The 20,498-nt window shown below is 52.9% G+C and overlaps 1 protein-coding gene across 9 annotated transcripts in view; it reads left to right on the top strand.

Annotated features, from left to right (window-relative positions):
- The first annotated feature begins 11,731 nt into the window (after positions 1–11,731).
- The window catches only part of CYRIB (CYFIP related Rac1 interactor B), a 119,174-nt gene continuing 110,407 nt past the window's right edge, over positions 11,732–20,498 (top strand). For 5 of the 9 annotated variants that reach the window (XM_036233034.1, XM_036233037.1, XM_036233029.1 and 2 more), the window contains exon 1: positions 11,864–12,038. The gene's annotated coding sequence lies outside the window, so the exon portion shown is untranslated. Of the gene's footprint in view, positions 11,813–11,863; positions 12,039–20,498 lie in introns of those variants that run through there. The other 4 variants (XM_036233038.1, XM_036233030.1, XM_036233036.1 and 1 more) reach the window with 2 other exon arrangements.

The following is a 20,498-nucleotide window of genomic DNA, read 5'->3' as shown; positions in this document are numbered from 1 at the left end:
CGAGGACTCCTCCAGCCCACTCCAGCTCCAATACCTGTCAGGAGCTTCCTGTCAAAACGAGCCCCGCTGCTATAACAGGCTCTAGAGCCAACGGGCAGCAGGTGCACCCAGCTGTCCTGCTCCCTCTTCCAGACCAGTGCCAGGAGCCTGGGGTCCACCTTCACGGCTAAAGCCAAGGCCTACTCTGGGCTGCGCCAGCGTGGAAGGCACCAGGTTAGTGAGCTGGCTCGCAAGGCGGGAGGAGTTACGGGAGTCAGGGAGGGGGCAGAGAACAGAAACAGAGTCCAAGGGAGGAGAGCCGAGAACCTGTCTGCTAAAGGGACCCCGCGTGTGCCCCAAGGCCTGCAGACTCCCAGGTGAGAATGTGTGCATGTGAGCCAGGAGAACGTGCTAGACGGCCCATAGCAGGCCTGTGACGAGTCTAGACCTGTGGACTACCCAAATGCCCGTCAACGTAGAATGGCCGTGCAAATCAAGGATTATTCGCACAACATACCCAGTAACGAAAGTGAACATTGTGCAGCCACACACAACAATATGCCTGAATGTCACCGACGATGGCAAGTGCAAGAAGCCAGGCTCCATAATTGACCTTTGATTCTCCATAATGTACAGAAATAGGTAATCTCTGTGGTTACACGTCAGAATCGTGTTTACCCTAAGGGGAGCCTGAAGGGGGCGCTCGGGGGAGAACTTCCGAGGGTACAGATACTGCTCTATTTTTTTTTCTGGGTGCTGGTCACACAGGCTTTTTGTTCAGTTCGTGACAGTTCGCTGAGCTGTTCGCTTCTGATATTGTACTTTTCTATATGTGTGTTTGTCTCGGTGGTAGGCTGATAAATGTTTAACCAGCTCTCCCCCCAAAATATTGAAAGCCCTTATTTGTAGCATTTGCCTATTGCCGTGGGGTAACTATTTCTACCGTGGCCGATTATAAGCTATCAAGGTGATGTCACTGAATGCCGAGTAGACCAGCTTCAGCAGACCCCTGGTTATACTCCAACAGAGTCTTTTCAAAAAATAAAGTCAGCTAAAATGCAGCAGGGAGACCGAGGGCCGACCAGGGTAAGCCCCCTCCCACCCGGCTACCTGCTTGGCCCCTGCCAGCGACACGCCACCTACCTCCCACCTCCTCGCACGCTTTAAAAAAAATTTTTTTATAACAGCTGTATTGCTACGTAATTCATATGTCATATAATTCTCCCACTTAAAATATACATTGCAATGGTTTTTAGTATATAAACAGAATCATGCAGCCGCCACCACCATCAATTCTGGAACGTTTCCATCCCTACAGAAACCCCAAACCGTCAACGGTCACACCCCATCCCCCCGCCAAACCCCAGCAGCCACTAACTTACTTCCTGTCTCTCTAGATGCGTCTCTTTTGGAAAACGTCATGTGAATGGAATCGTGCAGTAGGTGGTCCTCCTTGGCTGGCTTCTTTCGCGTAGCACATCACTGTTGAGGTTCGTCCATGTCGCAGCACGTAACAGTATTTCGTTTCTTTTCATTGCCAAGTAATATTCCACTGTATGGATGTACTCGTTTTGTGTAGCCGTTGATGAGCATGTGGGTTGTGTTCACCCTTTCGACTCTTGTGAATAAAGCCACTTCGAGTACCCGTGTCTAAGATGTTGTGTGGGTGCCTGTTTTTATTTTCCTCGTATATACACCTAGGAGTGGAATTACTGGGTCAAGGGCAACCGTGGAACCGCCGGGCTGTTTTCCGAAGCAGCTGCACCCTTTCGGATCCCCACTAGCAGTTGGAGGTTGGTCTCCACATCCTGGACACCAGCCATTATAATGCCGTTTTATTAGCATGTTATGTAGCCAAGTGGGAGTGAAGTGGGGCCGCCTTGTGCTTTTGATTTGCTTTGATTTGCTTCGATTTGCTTTGATTTGATGCTGAGCATCTTGCCATGTGCTTACTGGCCACGTCTTTGGAGAAGTGTCTCTATAGAACCTCGGCTCGTTTTTAAATTGGATTATTTGCCTTCTTGGTATTGAGTTGTAACAGTCCGTTATGAGTTCTAGGCACAGGTCCCTTATCAGATCTATGATTTGCAAAGTTTTTCTCTCATTCCGTGGGTTATCTTTCCTCCTGCTCTTTTGGACGTGACCTTGTCTTCAAGACAGTGCAAGTTTCAGGAATCACGAACTCCAAAGCCTTCCAAAGCCAGGCAAATACCCTAAATATGTGAGGCGGCCTTTGGTTTCCCTCCAGTAATACTGTCGTTCAGGCTAAGCTAAGCATGTCTGTGGCTTCGGCAAGCACAGATGTGGGCTTTGGGTCCTCCGGCCCTGGGCTGGGTGCTGCCTGGCCCCCTCAGAGCTAAGGGAGTGTGGGCAAGTCAGTGGCTCCTTCTGAGCTCCAAGCACGTCCGTCCGTGATGTGGCTGCTACCGCCGCCCTCCCAAGATGGACAGAGAACAAACAACTCGGCATCCTTTGGAATACGCTCTCCTGTATAATTTTTGGGTGTATGTACATTTTACTTTTATAAATATTTTAAAAAATAAAATGTAAGACATGTATCTGGTATAAATTATGGGCTCCAGGAATGATAATCCCTCCCTTGCCCTGCTATTTATGGCAAAGAGCCTGCCTGGCACAGCCCCCTCCACCATGAACCTCAGAGTCTTCTTAATTACTCATAGCTGGTTTTAGTAGAAGAAACTTGAACCTGCTTCCTCTTAGGGCAGTGGGGAGGGCGAAGGCACTCCACATCACCGTTTCTGCTGCTAATTATTATTAAACATAAGAGAAGCAAACAAGTGTTCTCAGCTTCTTAGGCCAGTGAGAAATTTACCACCAATTGAAACTAAAAGAAAGTGTCATTTTGCTCACCTTTCAAGAGAAAACAACATTTTGGCTTCAGCAAGAGTTTCTCAGTCTCCCCCACAGCATCCACTCCACCCACCCTACAGATGGGGAGCCCCAGGGGAATTTCTGTGCCCCCCGAGCCTTCAGGCCTGGTCTGCTATGCATTCCACCAGCTCAGTGACTCCCATGGCCAGTTTGCTCAGGAGTCAGGTGGCAAAGTGCCCTCGGGGAGAGGGGGGCTGGCGGTCTCAGATTTGGGGGAGCTGAGAGTCGGATGGTTCTGAAGCCAGACTTCCTTTAACAAACAGGCTTACTTTGGGGGTCACAGACACTGCCTACGGCTAAGCCATTAAGATTAAAAACAAAAACGAAACCCTTACGGAGGTTCCTCATCGAAGGCCCTTGGGGGGGCCTTTACGGTAAAGTCACTCCCTCCCATGAGTCAGGCTTGGGAAATATTGATACCATGATAATGCATCACCTCAACTCAGAGAACCTTCCCCTAGAGGCAGGATTCTCAGGCGCAGACCCGCCCAACTGGGCCAGGTGTCTGCTCCCCACTGCCTCTGTGCCCTTGGGGGCACTAGGTCCTGCGAGCCAAGATCAGGGCAGGGGTGGCCCCCCGACCCTCTGCCAACCAACCCGTCAGTCAGTCTCTGTCCAATCTCTGCGGCTTGGTTTTACCTTCTACTTCACCCGCAGGAAAACAAACAAACAAACAAACAAACAAAACCTCCCGAGTGTGAAAAATGCAACCCTGCAACCCAATCTGGGAGAGTCTGAGTCAGCAGGTGGGTGGGATGGGCGGGGCCCAGGAGCCAGATCCACCCAGGTGAGTCTGAGGTGGGCGGTCACAGGCTGGCCTTCGAAAAATAACTTTCTCATATTTGGACTTTTTTTTTTTTTCTTAACTCAAAGCGACACGTAGCTATTAAAGCAAGAAGTGATACTTAGGTGGCAATGGCCCGGGTTACAGCCTGGCCTCTGCCGCTGAACCCTGCCAGGCCCGTGTTACCCTCGCTGGCCCCCTCCTCATCCCGAGGCCCCCTCCGGCCCAGGCCGTGTCCTCCTCACGCTCTGGAACCTCGTGATCTCCCCTTGGGGCTCAGGTGGCTGGCCACATGGTAAGCTCCTCAGAGGGGACATCCGAGTCACCCTTTCTGTCCCCTAGGCGGTGAGCGCATAGTGAGGCCTCCAATGATTTAAGTAGGGGGCCAGGGCACTAAACGTGTGACCCAACCCACCAAAATCACACTAAGAATAACATGAGAATTACAAGACATGGTCGTCTTTCCTTCTGGCCTAATACAGAGTATTCCAGAATAGCCTCTGCTCTTGAAGTCAAATCCAGTTGAACAATTATGAATAAAATCCTGTTCGTGCTTGCGTCCCATTAGGAGGGGACAAGGCGTGAGGAATGGCCACCTTGCTGGACAGCAGGGGCAGAAGACGGACCAGGACCCACCCGGTGAGGTCACCCCCCCCACGCCACCCCTACCCCGCCCAGGACTGCCCAGTGGAGTGGGTGGAGCGTGGGTTCCGGCCTTGCTTGGCTCAGGGGAGCCTTTTCCCCTCTGCGTTTCAGTGTCTTCGTCTGGAAAACGGGGATTATGTAGCTTCGTCGACATCCGGGCACTACCGGGAGTGCCCCGTGCGTGTGCACTCGTGCCCCGTGTGTGTGTACTCGTGCCTCGCGCGTGTGTACTTGCCATCGCTCGTGTTCACCCAGAATTCATATTTGAGACCCCAACTCACAGCGCGAGGGGACCGGTCGGTGGGCCTTCGGGGGGAGCCCTCACGAATGGGACTAGTGCCCTTTTTAAAAAGACCCCACAGAGCCCCCTTGCCGCCTCCTCCGCGTGAGGACACAGGAGAGCAAGGCCACCAGAAGTGGGCCCTCGCCAGACGCGGCCTCTTAGACTGCCCGGGCTCCAGGGCCGGGAGGAACACATTTCTGTTGGGTCGATGAGCCACTCGGTCTATGGGGATTCGTTATAACAGCTCAAACAGACTAAGACAGTTCTCGTATGTGTGTGTGCATGCGTGCGTCGTTTTTATGTGCCTCGTGTGTGTACGTGCTTGTGTGTATGTGTTCATGCACGCGTGTGTAGGTGCTTCTGTGCTAAGCTTTGAACATGGTAAATCACTGTCCTGCCCCCTGAGATGATCTCTCCCCTTGCCTGACCTTCCGGAAGGGGGGCCGTGTCTCCCAGCAGTCCACTGTGGTGAGTCACTGCCGCAAAGCCAGGGCTGGGGGCTCCTTCTCAACTCCGATGAGCCCCCGTTCGCTGCCCCCTGCTGCCCCAGGGAAGTGGGTTGGGCTTCAGGTTGCTGAGCTCTCCCAGGCTCCAGGCACCTGCCCCGGGCCGCTGAGCACAGAGGCTTCAGGAACCTGCTAACGGAGGGGGTGGCAGCGGGGTCTCACTGTCCAGGGAGATCAGAGTTGGCTGGACTCCCCGAGAATATTTGCACTGACTCAGGAGGAGCCCCCCCAGGTTCTGGGTGTCCCCGGGCCCAGGGAAGTCCAGTGACTTGCCCGAGTGTTTACTAAATCCTTGCTATTCACCAGGCATCCTTCTAAACACTTAAAATATCTTAATGGATTTTAGCCTCAAAGCAATTGTATAAAAATAGGTTCTATTATTATTTCCACTTTATAGACGAGGCCCCTGGGGCTTAGAGAGTGTGGATTCTCTAACAAATGGTCACAAACGTCATAGTTTACAACACAAATTCCGATCTGGAGGTCAGAAGCCCAAGTCAAGGTGTGGGCAGCTGTGTTCCTTCTGGAGGCTTCGGGGGAGAGTCCACTTCCTTGGCTTGTCTGGCTCCTAGAGGCCGCCCATGTGCTCTGGCTGCGGACGCTTCCCCCACCTCCCAAGCGCATCTCTGCAGCCTCCGTTTACATTGTCATACCTCCGTTATCTGAGATCGACCCTCTCACCACCCTTTACAATTAGCTGTCATTACACGGGACCCGTTGGATAATGTCCCCATCTCGAGGTCCTTAATCACATCTGCAAAGTTCCTTTTGCTGTGTAAGATATTTACAGATCCCAAGGATAAGGACATGGACCTCTTTTATTCGGAGTGGGGAGGGGGCTTTAGGCTTTACTCTGTCTGCCACAGAGAGCTCCAGCAACTCTCCCCAAGTCACATAAGTACTGAGTAGACAGTCTGAGTCAGATGATGCCCAGGTGGCTTGCTTCCTCAAATCACTTATGATTACACACTTGAGATCTGTGAACTCCACCCTGTTCTCATGACCATCGGCAAGCGAGCTGGTCTTGCTCTGGGCTCTGCCCTTGCTCGGTTCCCCTAGAAGTACCCCCAGCCAGCTAGCTGACCACCTGCAGCCAGGAGCAGATAGATAGGGAGACAGATGCCCAGATGGCCTTCAGAAGGCCCTCAGGAATCATGGCCTTGCTTACCAGGTCTCGGGGACTCTGACCCCCTCCCAAGTTCAGGCAAACTCTCCTCTGTACCCAGAGACTCATCTTCCTAGACTCACACCCAAGAATCTTGCTTTCTTTCAAGGAGCATTTACTGTGCATTTGCTATATGTCAGGACCCAGGGACACAGGATAATAACCAACATCTGTGCCTACGTGGACCCTCAGAGTCAAGTCAGCAAAACCAATGCCCACAATACTTAAATAAAGCAGTTTCCAGGAGGGGGGCAGTCTAAACGATAATCATCCTTTTGGCAATACATAAGAGGCACAAGAAATATTAATACACTGACCAAAATTCCAGCTCTTGGGAATTGTTTCTAAGAAAAATAAAAGATTTATGCTATGATGTTATTTTAAAAACACATGTGACTAGTTAATTACGGTACATCCACCCGATAAAATAATATGTTGTCACACACACACACACAACAGAAACTAGAATGCACACAAACATGCTTAATACGTGACGTTTCAGGGCATAATTTAACAATCATCAACAGGAGGCTGATTTACAAAGTTAAAGTGCATTCTGAAGATAGATCGCTAACAGTCATCAGAAAGAAGAAACTGGAAATTATCCACACATCTGTCAAGAGAGAAAGGTCCCTATTCCATGGTTTATACATGGAAAGCTCTGGAAGGACTCAACAGCCATAGTTCTGAGGCCAGAATTATATATACATCTATTTTGAATGTAATATTTAGGATGGTATTTTAAAAATACTATAGGTATATACACATGTACACATATATCATATGATATATTATATATAAAGTATGTAATAAACTGGCGATGACAAGTCTTAGCATAAGCACTTTGGAAAGCGGGTTCATAAATTTGAAGCCACACATTATCTACCTGTGACCCAGCCGCTCCATACCCTGGCTGCAGAGATTCTTTCTTACCTGTGTACAAGGAGACGTGGACAGGAATATTCCTACAAAGGCGCTTTTTAAAAGAGCCAAATATTGCAGCGACACAGATGTCACCCACGGAAAGCGCAAAGCACACAACCGTGTTAAGCTTACATAGTGGATCCTACCCGGTGCTGATTAATTCTTGGAATGCACTAGCCAAGTTTTCGGAAGACTCAGCATTGCTGGTGGTGAGCCTGGGCTGTGTGCCCCGCAATTCGAATAAATAGTGGCCAAGCGAAAAAAGAAAGTTCCAGAAGGAGTCATGCGGAATGAAACCATTTCTATGGAGTTTTAAAAATCTGCAAAGTTCTACATATTGTTTGTGCGTACACAGGGATGAGCCATCCCCAAGTCGGGGTAGTTGTTACTCTGGAGGAAGGAAGAAGAAAGGAAGGGAGGGCGGGCGGGTGGGAGGGACCAGTTCTGGTGCAAACATGGCAAGATGTCCGCCTGTGCAGACTACCTGGGGAAGGTAGAACCGGAGCTGGAAGGGCATGATGTGCCCTTATTTGGTGGTGAGCAAAAGGAAGGACATTCCAGGAGGGGACTGCTGCCTGAAGAGACAGTTCTAGCTTCATGCTGAAACGCGTTCACAACTTTCGAGAAATGAAGAACCAAACTGTATTTTCTTGGACAGAAGCTGTGGTCGGCATGGCCTCCTCTCTGCCCTCCACGCCGCGCTCAACCACGTCACGGTCAGTTTGCTCATCTCTCTCTCTTGTATGCCCTTCTGGTGCAGTTCTGGCCCAAGGTTGGTGAGAAAGTATATGGGATTCTCCCTAAAGCATCGTCTGCCCTGCCCAGGAAGGTCGTGGCTTTAACCACTTCCAGGAAGTGGTTACAGAGCATCTGCTAGGTGCCAGGCCCTGCCCTGGGGCATGGGGAGTGGGGTACGCAATCCCCATTTCCTCGACGCTTACATTCAGTGGGAAGAAACAGAAAATACGTGAGCAAAATAAATAACATCTGATAATAAGTGTCATGGAGAATGTGAAACAAGATAATCTGACAGCGATTCATGTCATTTGGTCATTCCAGGGTAATTCTCAAGGCTTTTTATTTTCTTCAATGACGTTTAAAATGAACTTTTGTCTATTAAAAAATTGTGTTTTTTAGGCTTATGATTCTCTTTCACCGAAAGACGTGGAAATTTATGTTAAAACAGTGTCACTTTCTCAACTGTTAGTTGTTGGAAAGAATCACTTGACCCTCTCTGTCCCTCAGAAATATCTTCGTAGTCCAAGAATGTAACTTTTCTGAGCTGTATGTCTCCAATGAAAATGTCTGTTTTTTTCCCCCATTCTCGCCACAAATAGTATTACAGAAAGAAGCTTGTTTCTCTCACCAATCAGGTGGCGTAGTCACAATTTCACGTTTGTAAACGGTAGAAGGAAAATATCAAGGGACCAATCTCACGTTTTCTTTTTAAAGGCATTTTATTTCCTTTCCAGGATGAAAGGCACAGAAAGAATCATTCGTTCTTCTGCCCAGACACATGTCGTGGAGCCTGTCACACCGTTCGGGGACGACCGTGGTGTTCGGTGTTGGAACAAGTGAGGGCGGAAGATGCCTGCCCCGCTCAGACTGCCATGCACGTGATAGAGAATGATGAAAGCCACGAGAGACGCGTTGCTAGAGGATTCAGGGCAGAACGGAGATCGCTTCCAGTGGGGACCATCGAGGCACACTCAGGGGAGCAGGTGGCAGTGGAGCTGAGCTTTGATGGACAAGATTCCCGTATGAGGCGCAGAGGCTGGGGACGTCACCCTTTCTATCGTCATAGGAATCACTGTCTTTGCTGCCTATATTGCCCAATGTCCCAACAGGGTAGTTTTTCCTTTTATTTATTTATTTTTTTTCAGGTGTTTAAGGCTGAAGGAATCCAGTCCCTGTTACCCCGACCTTGGCTAGAAGTCCCCCGCGAAATCTGTCTTTATTGGTGAAATCACCTCCCACTGGTGATCCCTACTGTCCTGTATTAATGTGGTTTCCCAGGGACTTGTTTGCTGGATACTCAAGGGTGAATTTGAATTCTAGAGTCAGTCTCATAATGGTGCTAACCACAGGCTTAGGGGCCGGAGGCCAGGTTCAAGTTCAGCTTCTGCTACTAAATGGATGACTTTGGCACGTCACGTTGATTCACTGGTTGCCATTCCTTTTCTGTCAACTGGCAGTAACTGTACCTGCCTCACCTCAGGGGACAGGTGTTTGAGGGTTAAAGAGAAAGTGTATAAGATTCCTCTACAAAATCTAAAGCCCTGTGTAATTGTAAGGTCTTTTTATCAGCCATTTTTACAGGCCCCTGATTCTATCATCCAAGGAATGGTTTGATAGTAGCTCAAGCAGCCTATAAATGGACATGAAAAGCAAGTACAACATATTGAAAAAAATCATGTGTCAAAGGCAAACGTGCACATGTATGCGCATTGATCTTTCGAGGTTTATCTGTACCATCGCCATGTCCTGGTCTTCATTTGCATATATAACCAAAACTTTCTCTATAGATCAGTTTTCTTAGAAGCCCCAGGGGGGCTTTTCCTTTTGCATGAGTGTGACAGAAGAATAATTCTTACACCTGTAATTTTACCTCCAAATAGTGATAATGAAAGAAGAATCACGACCCATAGCTTCATCGGTTAAGTTCCTCGTACGCCTCGGGCCAGGCTCAGGTCTCGAGTGGCATTATCTTGTTGAATCCTCATCCTGGTCCCATGTGCTGGACGGTGGTCATCCCCATTTCACTGATGAGTAAACTGAGGCTTAGAGAATTTCGGGAGTGAATCTTAGATTCTGTTTCCCAAACCTTTCAATATTAAAGCAAATAAACTCAGATTCTAAAATCACATTATGTTTCCGACTAGAACCCTCAATTCACTGTGTGTGTGTGTGTGTGTGTGCGTGTGCACGCTCGTGCACAGGCACAAATTTTCAGGCCTAGTCAACTTCAAGAAAAAAGAGATAAATGGCCAAGTGTGTATTTCATGCCATTGAGCGGGCTCCGACTCCTGGCGCCCCCAGGAATGAGTGACGCCCACAGTGCCCGGCCTCCACAGCCCTGCTCAGCCCCTGAGGACTCCCGTGGCTTCTTGGAGTCGATGCATCTCAGATTTGGGATTCTTCTTTTCCTGCTGCCTTCTATTTCCCCAGCATGCTCGTCTTTCCCAAGGAGCCCTGCCTTCTCCCGGCGTGCCCGAAGCAGGACAGCTCCGAATTTGCCACTTGTGCTTCCAGCGATGTTTCGGGCTTCATCAGCTCCAGGACCCACGAGCTCGTTGTTCTGGCCGCCCCGGGCGTCTGTGGAGCTCTCCAACCATGTTTCAAATGAGTCCATTTCCCCCTATAACAAATATGTATTACTCTCATAATTAGAAAAAAGTAGCTCACATAAACACCCTCCCTTCCTAGCGTGTGTACCCGCGGGTGTGTGGACATGCTTGTGTGTGTGTATGTGTGTGCACATGCACACACACATACACCTGTGTTTGTGGACCAGGTAGGGAGACATTTTATGCTTCAAGAAATGACTCATCTTAAATTTAGAGAGCGGTTTTATTTCAGTGTCAACAGAGGGACGTTTCTGTCCCTGACAACATAGAGCCATTTGATTTCTCATTGAGTGTGTCGCTGATACAGGATCGCCCCTCCACAGAACTGAGCTTCTCTGGAAGTCGACCCATTTCCGCAGCAATGCCTCCCTAAGTCACCATTTCACAGCAACGTCTCTACCACAAGTCTCGTGTCTTCGCTTTTCTTGAGGACTTGGGCTCTTCCAGGGTGAAGGGCTAGCTGCCCCCTCCACTGAACGACCCCAGGGAATTTGCGGTATTTTCGCTTCGCCCTCCTGCTCTCAGAGTAATCGTCCCTTTCGAATGTACCAGGGACTCACCCGTGATACCCGAAGCTGGAATTATAGAGAGGAGTGCGTCTGGGAATTTCTGTACTTAAAGTCCTTGGACGGCCACTTAGGACAGCACAGACACCCCCACGCACTCTCCCCCAGGCCCCGCTTCGTTTTCCTCTTGGCACCAAGCACCACCAGACAGAGGATCGATCGATCGGGGGTTTGTTTATTGCCGGCCCCCTCGCCCCCACGCCTACACGCGCAGGGACTTTGGGTTCCCAGTTGTGTCTCCAGGGCCTAGCACAGCCCCGCACTCAGCAGGCCCTCAGTCAATGTCTGTTGCGGGCCGAATGAGTGCATTGCACGCACGTGCTCGCTCCCACCCCGCTGCGAGGTGGGCCGGGCAGGGATCGGCATCGCTGCCCACGCACAGGTGAGGAGGGGCGGACCCAGCACAGAGACGCGCCGGCCAGAAGGTCCCGGGGCGCGCCCCGCCCGAGGTGCTGTGACCTTGGGCCAGCCCCGCGCCTCCTGGAGCTGGGGGTCCCAGCTCCACGCCGCGACGCGCCCAAGGTCACCCCAGCGCCGGGCCAGGGCGCCGGGCCGCCCCCGGCCGGGCCGGCGGCCCTGGGGTGGGGGCCGGCGCGGGGCGGGCCCGGGGCGCCGCGCGCGCTGACGCGGGGCCCGCGGTGCGGCGGGGACCGGCGCGGGGGGAGGCGCGTGGGCGGGCGTCCTCCTTTTGTGCGAGCGCCGGCGGCTCGGCTGCGCGAAGGTAAACAGCGTTTCCTCTTCCTCCTCGCGGCGTCTCTTCCTTTTATAGTGATTTCTCGCCTGGCACTCGCTGGGACCGCTGCCGCCGCGGCGGGGGCCGCTCGCGAACCTGTGGCGGTGACGTGCGACCCGCCAACCCGGAAACGGCGGCGGCGGCGGCGGCACCGAGGCTCGAGGCTCCTGCGCCCCAGCGCCCGCGCTCCCCCCGCTGCTCGCCGGGCCGCCAGGTACGTGCCGCGGGCGGCCGGCGCGCGCCCGCGCCGCGGGTCGGCCCCGGCGGGGGCGCGGGGTGCGGGGCGCGCGCGCAGCGGCTGCGGGGCGCGGTGGGGGTGCGGGCCGCGCCGCGCCGGGCGCCGCCGGGGCTGCGGAGGGGGCGCCGCAGCGGGGGGCGCCCGCGCGGAGCCCCCGCGGGGCGCGTCGGGTCCGCGCCGGGGCGGGGGGACGCGAGGGTCGCACGCCGCGCGGCCGCCGCCTGGTCCGCCCAGCCGCGGGGAGCGCGCAGTGGAGCCCCGCGCGCGGACGGTGGCGCGTTCGGGGTGGCCGTGTCTCCCCGCAGACCCCTCCTGCACGCCAGGTGAGGGCGCAGGGTCCGACCTCGGGCGCAGGGCAACCCCCTGGCCAACTTCCATCGGCGGGGCGGGGTGTTGGGGGGGGGGGGTCCTGGAAGGCCAGCTGCTTAGAATTGAGGAACTGGAGGGGGGTGAACGAAATCTCCATTGGCCTCAAGACTTCCTCCTGAGGTAACCACCGCCTACGTTTAAGGAGCACTTCCTCTTTGCCCTTTATCTGTTCATTACCTTTATTTTTAAATGGAAGTTCAGTGTCGCCGGTGGGTGCCCTTGCAGCCTGGAGGGCTCCCCCGGGCCGCGTACCCGCAGGCTGGGTCTCGAACCTGTGTGTGCTTCAGAGGGCTTCCCTTGCCAGCGCCCTCGGGGGTGGTCTTTGCTCCCCACCCTGTTGCAAGAAATGGAGCCCGTGGGGGAGGGGTCGAGCGGGAAGGAAGCTCCGCCGGGGAGTGTCACATAGACTTTGCACCTCTGTTCTAACTCCTGGCTCTGCCACTAACTGCGTGACCTTGGGCCAGTCGCTTGCCCTCTTGGTCTCTGGCGACTGCCTGTAAAATGGGTCGCTTCGACTCTGGGCTAGGGAAAGTGAGTGTGGAATTCCTGGCCTCGAGGGGGCGCAGTTATGGAAAGTCTCATTGTCGGTCACCTTTCATTTCTGCACCGCCACCACCTAGAAGGGGTGCCTGGGGCACAGGGAGGTTCTCCATAGATATTTGTGCAATGAATAATAGGTGGATGTGAATTTTGAGAGGTGAGTAGGTGTGGTTCCATGGGTTGGCTTCTCCTTGCCCGGTCACCTCCATCTCACGATCCCCAGACAGAGAGGCACGTTTTGCCACCCGGGATCTATATAATCCACCCCCTCCTCCAGCAGGATTATCTTGTGAAAATATTGACTCCTGTGAAAAGGAGCTTAAACTCTGACTTTGAGCCTCTCCCATTCTTGGAAGATTGCATTGGGTGGAAATGAAAAGGAAGCATCTTTTTGATTGCCACCGCCAGATGACCGGCCGCGGCTGGCCGCCAGGGCTGACAGCTGGGCTGATTTCCCAGGCTTGGGGGTTCCTGTAAACGTGGAGGAAGCTGGGGAGAGGTGGGTTTTCTCTCTCTGCGTGGGGGCATGCAGAAGCGGTCAGCAGGTGTGGGATTTCTTCCTGGGGAGGCTCGTCGTAATTTGCATTTTCTAGGTCTTTGCTGGACTTACTTTCGGCAGGGGGAGGGGCAGGTGTGCTGCAGGAGGCCAGGGTGCCTGAACGCAGAGGGGCGTCTGGAAATGGCCTTCAGGTAAAGGCTCCGCATGCCTTTCTGCCTTTCTCTGGGGAGATTTTCAGGTAATTTTGCTTTCTCTGACAGCCATCGCTTCTCCTTGCTCAGCTCCCAGAGGCTTCTGTGCACCTCCTCAGGATCCTTGGCTGTGTTTTTTTTTTCACATCTGGAGGGCAGGGGATGAGAAGGCTGCTATCATGTTAGGAGGCAACAGCAGGCACCTCTCTGCAGCGGCCGGCTGCGGTCTGAGCGCGGGCAGATTCATTTCCAGGGCGTAGAGTGGCCACGGTTACCGATGAGATCTTACTCTCATTTGCTGAGACTCGGAGTGCAGGGCTTGGCCCAAGACCCTCAGCCAGTAAGTAAGTGGCAGACTCAGGCGCTCGCTCACCTGAGTCTCTTTCCTGCGAACTCGGCTCCTGTCTGAACGGCCTTCGTGTTTCCCCCGCACCTGGCAGGCCCGGTGGGATGTGTGAGATACACGGTTCATGGGTTTTTTTTGACACAATGAACCAAAGAGTGGTGGTTTCCCCACTGCTCGTTATGGAGGTACATTCTGTCTCCACCTCAAGGTCACCTCACTGGCCCGTAGGTGACCTTGAAATTGTTGCCTGGTGGTTTCTCCAAGTGCGTCTAGATTCTGCGTTGTGCAATCCCAGTCTCTGCCAGCTCTTACCTCAGGATCCCGGGACCATGACAGGAGGGACTCCAGAGGAACGCCAGTGCCGGGAGGTGGTGGCCTCACGCTCAGCATCACCTCTTTCTCCTTGCGTGAAGAGACCACCCACCGCCTCGTGGCTTGGATGTTCTTAGACTTGGCCATCTTCCGCGAAACCATCTTCCAGCGAGCGTTGTGGAGATAGTGTGGTGATGGCGAAAAGTCGGATTTCAAATCAGTACATTTTAGATTTTAAGGCTGCCCGGGAGGTCTTGGAGAGGCCGCCACCCTCCGTAACCCTCTTTCCTTTATCTGTAAACAGGCAAAATACTCACCACCCCACCCTACCCCACCCACCCCGTGTGGCTCACACGGCTCCTAAGTTTTCTTCACCGCTCTGAGCCTCAGTTTCTCACTTGTAAAATGGGATGACGTGTTGTGGGGTTGTTTTGCTCATGATGATGGAGTGAGCGAGGCCCTTCGCACAGGCCCTCGATAAATCACCGCCATCATCGGTGACCGTTTTTTGTCATCATCGACAGTATAATCGCTGTCCAGGCCTCTCGGAGGCCAGCGCCATCTCTCTGTAAACTTGAATTGTAGCTTCAGGAGAGAAGTAAATCGAGTGGGGGAGGGGGAAGGCTGATTTTATTATTTTTCTCGTACCCGCTTGTGGAGATGTGATAAAGGCCTGATGAAAAAGGAATCATCGCGATCCTGTTTTTCATCCGTTTCTGAAGGTAACGGATGAAAAGTTGACTTTCTCATAAAGTCAACTCTTCATGTGCCTATAATACTCTCCTCGTATCTTCTTATAATGCTCACATCGACTCCTTCCAGCTTGCAGTCGAGATTGGACTCTCCCAGGTTCTCACACGGACAAAGGTCCCATCACTTTGTAGAACTTTGGCTGTTAAATATGATGGTCTTAAAAGGGGTGATTGGCTTCAGCAGGTTGAAAGAAAGATAATTTTATAACCAAGGATGCATGAGGTTAAGGGCGGTTATATTTTCCTTTCATCCTTTTCTACTTTTAGAGGCGGCATGTAAATGGGCTTGGGGGCCGGACTGCTGGGGTTCACATCCCAGCTCTGCTGCCAACTAGCTCTGTGACCTTGGCCAAGATGCGCGCTCTCTCTGGGCCTTCTCTATTGATCAAACGAGGAATAATAATCTCTATCTGAAAGGGTTGTTATGACGATCGACCCAGAGGTTGCGTGGGTCCAGCCCAGCACATGGCACATAGTAGGTGTTTAGCAAATATCAGTTACTTTCCCCCGACTCCCAGGCTCTCTCTGTCCCTAACCCAGTTCCACTGTCCTGTTTCTCCACTTCCAGCCCTTGGCTGGAAGCTTTTTCCTCCATTTAATCTCAAGCCTCCACGCTTTCCCAAACCCATTGCGGGCTGGCCAACGTAGGGCACTTCCGCTGCACAGAATGAGTATCGTTCCAGCGCTTGTCAAGAAGAGTAAATTGGGGGAGTCATTGAGTTTGCGTTTTCTCCCATTGATTTTTTTCCCCCTCCTTTTCAAAGACGTACTAGCTGCCATCTGCTCCAAGGGAAGGAGACATCATGTTCATAAATACATAAATAATCGAAGTCAGCGAGGAGATTTATTTAATGAAGTGTTGCTGAAAGTGATTTTTATAAATATTTAAGATCATCCGAAACCATTAGAGGAATTGCAGGGTTTAATAAAAAGCTGAAAACGTGTTTTGGAAAGGTTCCTTTTCTTTCCATGTTGAGTAAGTGTCAAGAGTAGAGGATGCTGGAAGAGCAGGTCCCGGTGTGGAGGCGTTGCCATGAGGGGGAGGCGGGGCCACGAGGAGGGGGCGGGGCCACGAGGAGGAGGCGGGGCCACGAGGAGCAGGCCGGCCACCTCTCTGCCTGTGCTGTCGGAGGCTGGCAGCTGCACGGCCCCTCACTGCTGGGGAGCTGCTGGGTGGGCGGGAGGGGGGAGGGGTGGTAAGGGCAGCCAGATCCACAGGGCCAAGGGTGGAAACCACTGTTGGTTGCAAAACAACGGCTATGAAAGCCGTCTGGGCTTCCTTAAGGCTCAAAGGGCCGGCGAGTAACGCCGTCCAGGAATCGCTGTGGGGGCTGCACCTTTCAGATCCTGCTCGTGAGAGCCAGTGGCAGGCTTCCGGAAGGTCCCTAAGGTCAGCGTCCTTCGGTTAACGGCGTGCTGTTTTCCTGAGTCCCACCGAGGCCCACGAGTGAGAGCCATCTCGGCGATCAGAGTGAGGGACGTAGGGTAGAGACGTGTCAGAGCTGGGAGGGACTTCGGAGCAGTGCCTCCCAAACTGGAGTGTGCCCCCAAATCTCTTGGGGATCCCCTTGCAGACTCTGAGTCCGAGGCCTGGGGTGGGCTGAGATCCTGTATTTCTGACCCTTCCCCATGTGGTGTTCTGGGTTGTGGACCACACTTTGAGTAGGGAGAGCGCAGAGGTCCCCACTCCTCTCATCCATGTAGGACCCGACTGAGGATGCAAATCTGATTATGGCATCAGGGGTTCCTGAGGCAGCTGACTGCTTCGTGAGTGGAGGAGGCAGACACGTCAAAATATGTCTGATGGGAAGATGGAGGCCTAGAGCAGGCTGTGGTGAGAACGTAGAAGGGCGGAGAGGAGATCCTCCCTTATCTAGAGCTGACTAACAAGCCGGGCAGGACTCTGGACAGCTGCAGCGGGGGTGAGGACAGGGCAGGGAGGGACGCCGAGGAAGCAGCGTGAGCCCCACAGGCCTTCGCACGGGACTGTGGTCTGGAACAAGAACCTCACGCTCAGACTTTCAGGCCTTCAGAGGCCAGCACTCGTAGCAGATGAGGGAACTGGGAGCCGGAGAGGGAAGTGTCTTGGCCAGAGGCAAAGTCAGGTCTTCTGGCTTCTAATTCTGCCTTCGCACGGTTCCACAGCGTCTGCCTGTGAATGCCATGGAGCCATTCTAAGTGCAAGGCTCTGAGGCTCTGAGGCCCAGGGAGTACTGGGCTAGCTCAACAGGTCCCTCTGCCCATGACCTTCCTTTGGCAGGGGGCTAAGGCCCTAAATCCATAGCGATAAAGGCCTAGTATGGGATAACTGCTTTGAAATCACACACCGGGTCAGACTCACGGCCTCTCCCCACCACCATCCTCAGATAAGAAGGGGAAAGGACAGTGAGGGGCATCCATGCAGAGGAGGAAGAGGCTTGGGCAGCAAGAGGCGGACAAGCTCCATTCTTTACTCACCTGCTTTGTGGCGTCTCCGTCAAGTCTCTGTCTGGCCACTTGGAGCTCTTTGGAATTTAAACCCAGTGCCCACTCAGCAAATACTGTTGCACTGAGTTGCAGAAGGACCTTGGCCCTGCCACTTCGTAGCTGTGTGACCTTGGGGAAATCATGGCACCTTGCTGAGCTAGCACTGTCACAGATGCAGCTGAGCTAATCACACCTGCCTCTCTGGATTGACTGAGTTAATGTTCATAAAAGCTCCTAGCAGAGCCCTTTGCAGAAATACTCCAACAATATACTCCTCCCCCAAGGACAGAGTCACAGGTGGGCGAGAACTGGTTGTCCGGGGTTGCTTTTGGGCCAGGGCTATCCTTCTGGCAGAGATATGGGGTATGAATTGGATGGGAGGGCAGGTATTTCATTAAGATAATTTCAGGCTGCTGCGGTGGCTTTATGCAAAGCTGAAGGCTGGGGTTGGCCCCTCTGGGGTTCTCCTTTGAAAGGGCATGGTGGCAGAGTGAAGAACCATGGACCTCGGGGCCGAGTACGTCTGTGTTCACATCTGACTCCCCAGTTATAGGGTCTTTTGAGAGTTGCACAACTTCCCCCTGCATCACAGGGCCTGCTTTGTAGCTCGTTGTGGCTCTTACATCAGAAAATGTCTGAATGTCCCTGGCTCAGGGCCTGGCATCGAGCAGAAGCTCAGTAATTCCAGCCCCATCCACACAGCCTCAGGGGCCGGGATGCAGCCGAGGAGCCTATGGGCTGAGGGAGGCTGTTACTGCTCGTCTGTGCACTGGGCCCAGCTTTGCTCAAAACCAGAGTTGAAGTACAATTCAGAAGACAACGTGGAAGTGAAACTCGGCAATAACATCCTAAAATGTCTGCTGTGCCCCCTGAACTCTGGTTTTGTGTACGGCTCTGAAGCTCCGCAGGCAGCAGAGACTGGCCAGGGTGCACGGCACACGGATCCAACGGGCCTGTGAACGAAAGCACCGTGGTATTTTACAGTCATTTCTAAACATGCCTTCATAGCCGTCAAGTGTTCAGTTCATGGAGGGGGAATCAGGTCCGTCCTGCTCGTCAGCAGCAGTAATTGAGTACCCACTATGTGCAGTAATTGAGTACCCACTATGTGCAAGGCCCTGTCATGGGTCCACGTAGGGAATAAGTACTATGTCCCACTGCCACCCCACACAAGTCCCCAAGGACCTGAGCCGCTTAGAGAAGGACGGGTTTTGGATTTGTTTCCTTGAGCTAACCAAGCCCAGCCCCTCCAGGCCCATTCTTATCACTGCAGAAATGAAAATGCTCTCTCACTAGGTTTGGAGATGGGGCAGTCGGGACAGTCCCTGGGCCCCAGAGAGGACCGAGCAGCTCGTCGATTGAAGGAGCAGAGATTGAGAGTCAGGCAGCATTTCTGACCCTTTGTGGTAGCATTTGAGGCCCAGACAAAAGCCTCCCTAATAGTACGCCTCCCACAAACATCACATTGTGGGCTTTTGTGAATTGGGGCATTTTTTGTTGGTTTCCTCTAATAATAATAACTACTTTTCCTTAGTGCGACGAGCATGAACAATGTGTAGTTTGCATACTTCATTTCTTACCTTCAGTCTACCTCTGTGACGCAGGTAACATTATCCCCATCCTACAGATGGCGAAACCGTGAAAGCCTAGAGGCCGAGGAGAAGCAGGCGGGGCGCACAGACGTACCCCGCCAGCTTCAGCGCCCGCCGACTGTTTTCCTCCCTCTTTTGCGTGCACGTAGAGAGTCGTCTACCAGAATAGACGTTGCTATTGCTGGTTGCTGCCCAAGAGAGTGGTGGGTTTCTGGGCGGGCACCTCGGCGACCTTCTGTGAACTTGTCAGCCAGGGAAGTTCAGGATTTATGTATGACTTGCAAGTTAGATTACTCGGGCTAATTTGAGTGGTGAGGTTTTTGGTAAATTCAGTGTGAAACTGACTCGTGCTATTAATACACCTCCCGATGCATTTGGTGTTGGGATGCGTGGTATCCTGTGCATTACTCTGTCTGTACCCCCGCCAGGGGGAGATTTGGGGGAGAGAAAGGCACTGTGTGTTTACGCTTTGGAGAGACTGAATTTCAAAGGGAAATCCCAGTGTTTGGACGCTGGTCCTTGTAGACTTGAGAAAATAAGGTAGATTCAAGATTAATGCCACTTCCTCCCATCCCCTTTCAATATCTGAGCTTGCCGGAATATTCCGTGCATGTGTTCCCTCTCCCCAAGTACTTCTTTCGTCTGACCCTAACTTAGGCGTGCTTACGCTTTTCGGATGAGTGGGTCAGAAATCAACATGTTCAGCCAGCGCCATCAAGTGGTCCTGATGCAGTGGTCCTCGTGAGAGGACCCCAGTCAGAGAAACCGCCAGGTCCTGTCATCTTTTGTCCGTGTACGACCTGCTCCTAACTCAGGGTTGGTGAGCACCAGGCAGAAAGGACACGGAAGGTCCCCTAGTCCCGTCTGTCCCAGCCTTTTTCATCCGCAGCCCACACAGGAAACAGAATTTGTAAGGCGTGGGTTGGAGGATGGGGGTAAAACAGGAAGCATCTTCTGGCTGGTGGTGACTGACCCAGGGGCCACCTGCCCAGGGTGCCGAGGAGGTCAGTGTCTCAGCACAGCGTCCCCTCTTCTAAGAATCCTGCTCTGGAAGCCGATTCTCGTCCAAGGTGGGAACCCGTTCAGCCAGCCAGCAGAGGCCCAGAGAGGTGATGTGAGCGGCCCAGAGTCACACAGCGTTTGAAAATCATCCGAGTCATTCACTGAAACAGTGAGGGGCCAGGCCAGGGAGGTGGAAGCCCTGCGGAGGGCCACACGGCCAGCTCACATGAGGAGGGCTCGTCCCGGGACGTAGCTTAAGGGTTAGAAAGCCAGGGGATCCTCCCTGGCGTTCACAGTTTCCTGCCCTGAGCCGAGATGCATTTTCCACTGGTCCCTGGTAAAGTGGTCACATCCCTTAAGACACAAA

This window comes from Rousettus aegyptiacus, unplaced genomic scaffold (assembly GCF_014176215.1).
Source record: "Rousettus aegyptiacus isolate mRouAeg1 unplaced genomic scaffold, mRouAeg1.p scaffold_m13_p_15, whole genome shotgun sequence".
Classification (NCBI taxonomy): domain Eukaryota; kingdom Metazoa; phylum Chordata; class Mammalia; order Chiroptera; family Pteropodidae; genus Rousettus; species Rousettus aegyptiacus.
This window is presented reverse-complemented; position numbering and strand designations above follow the sequence as displayed.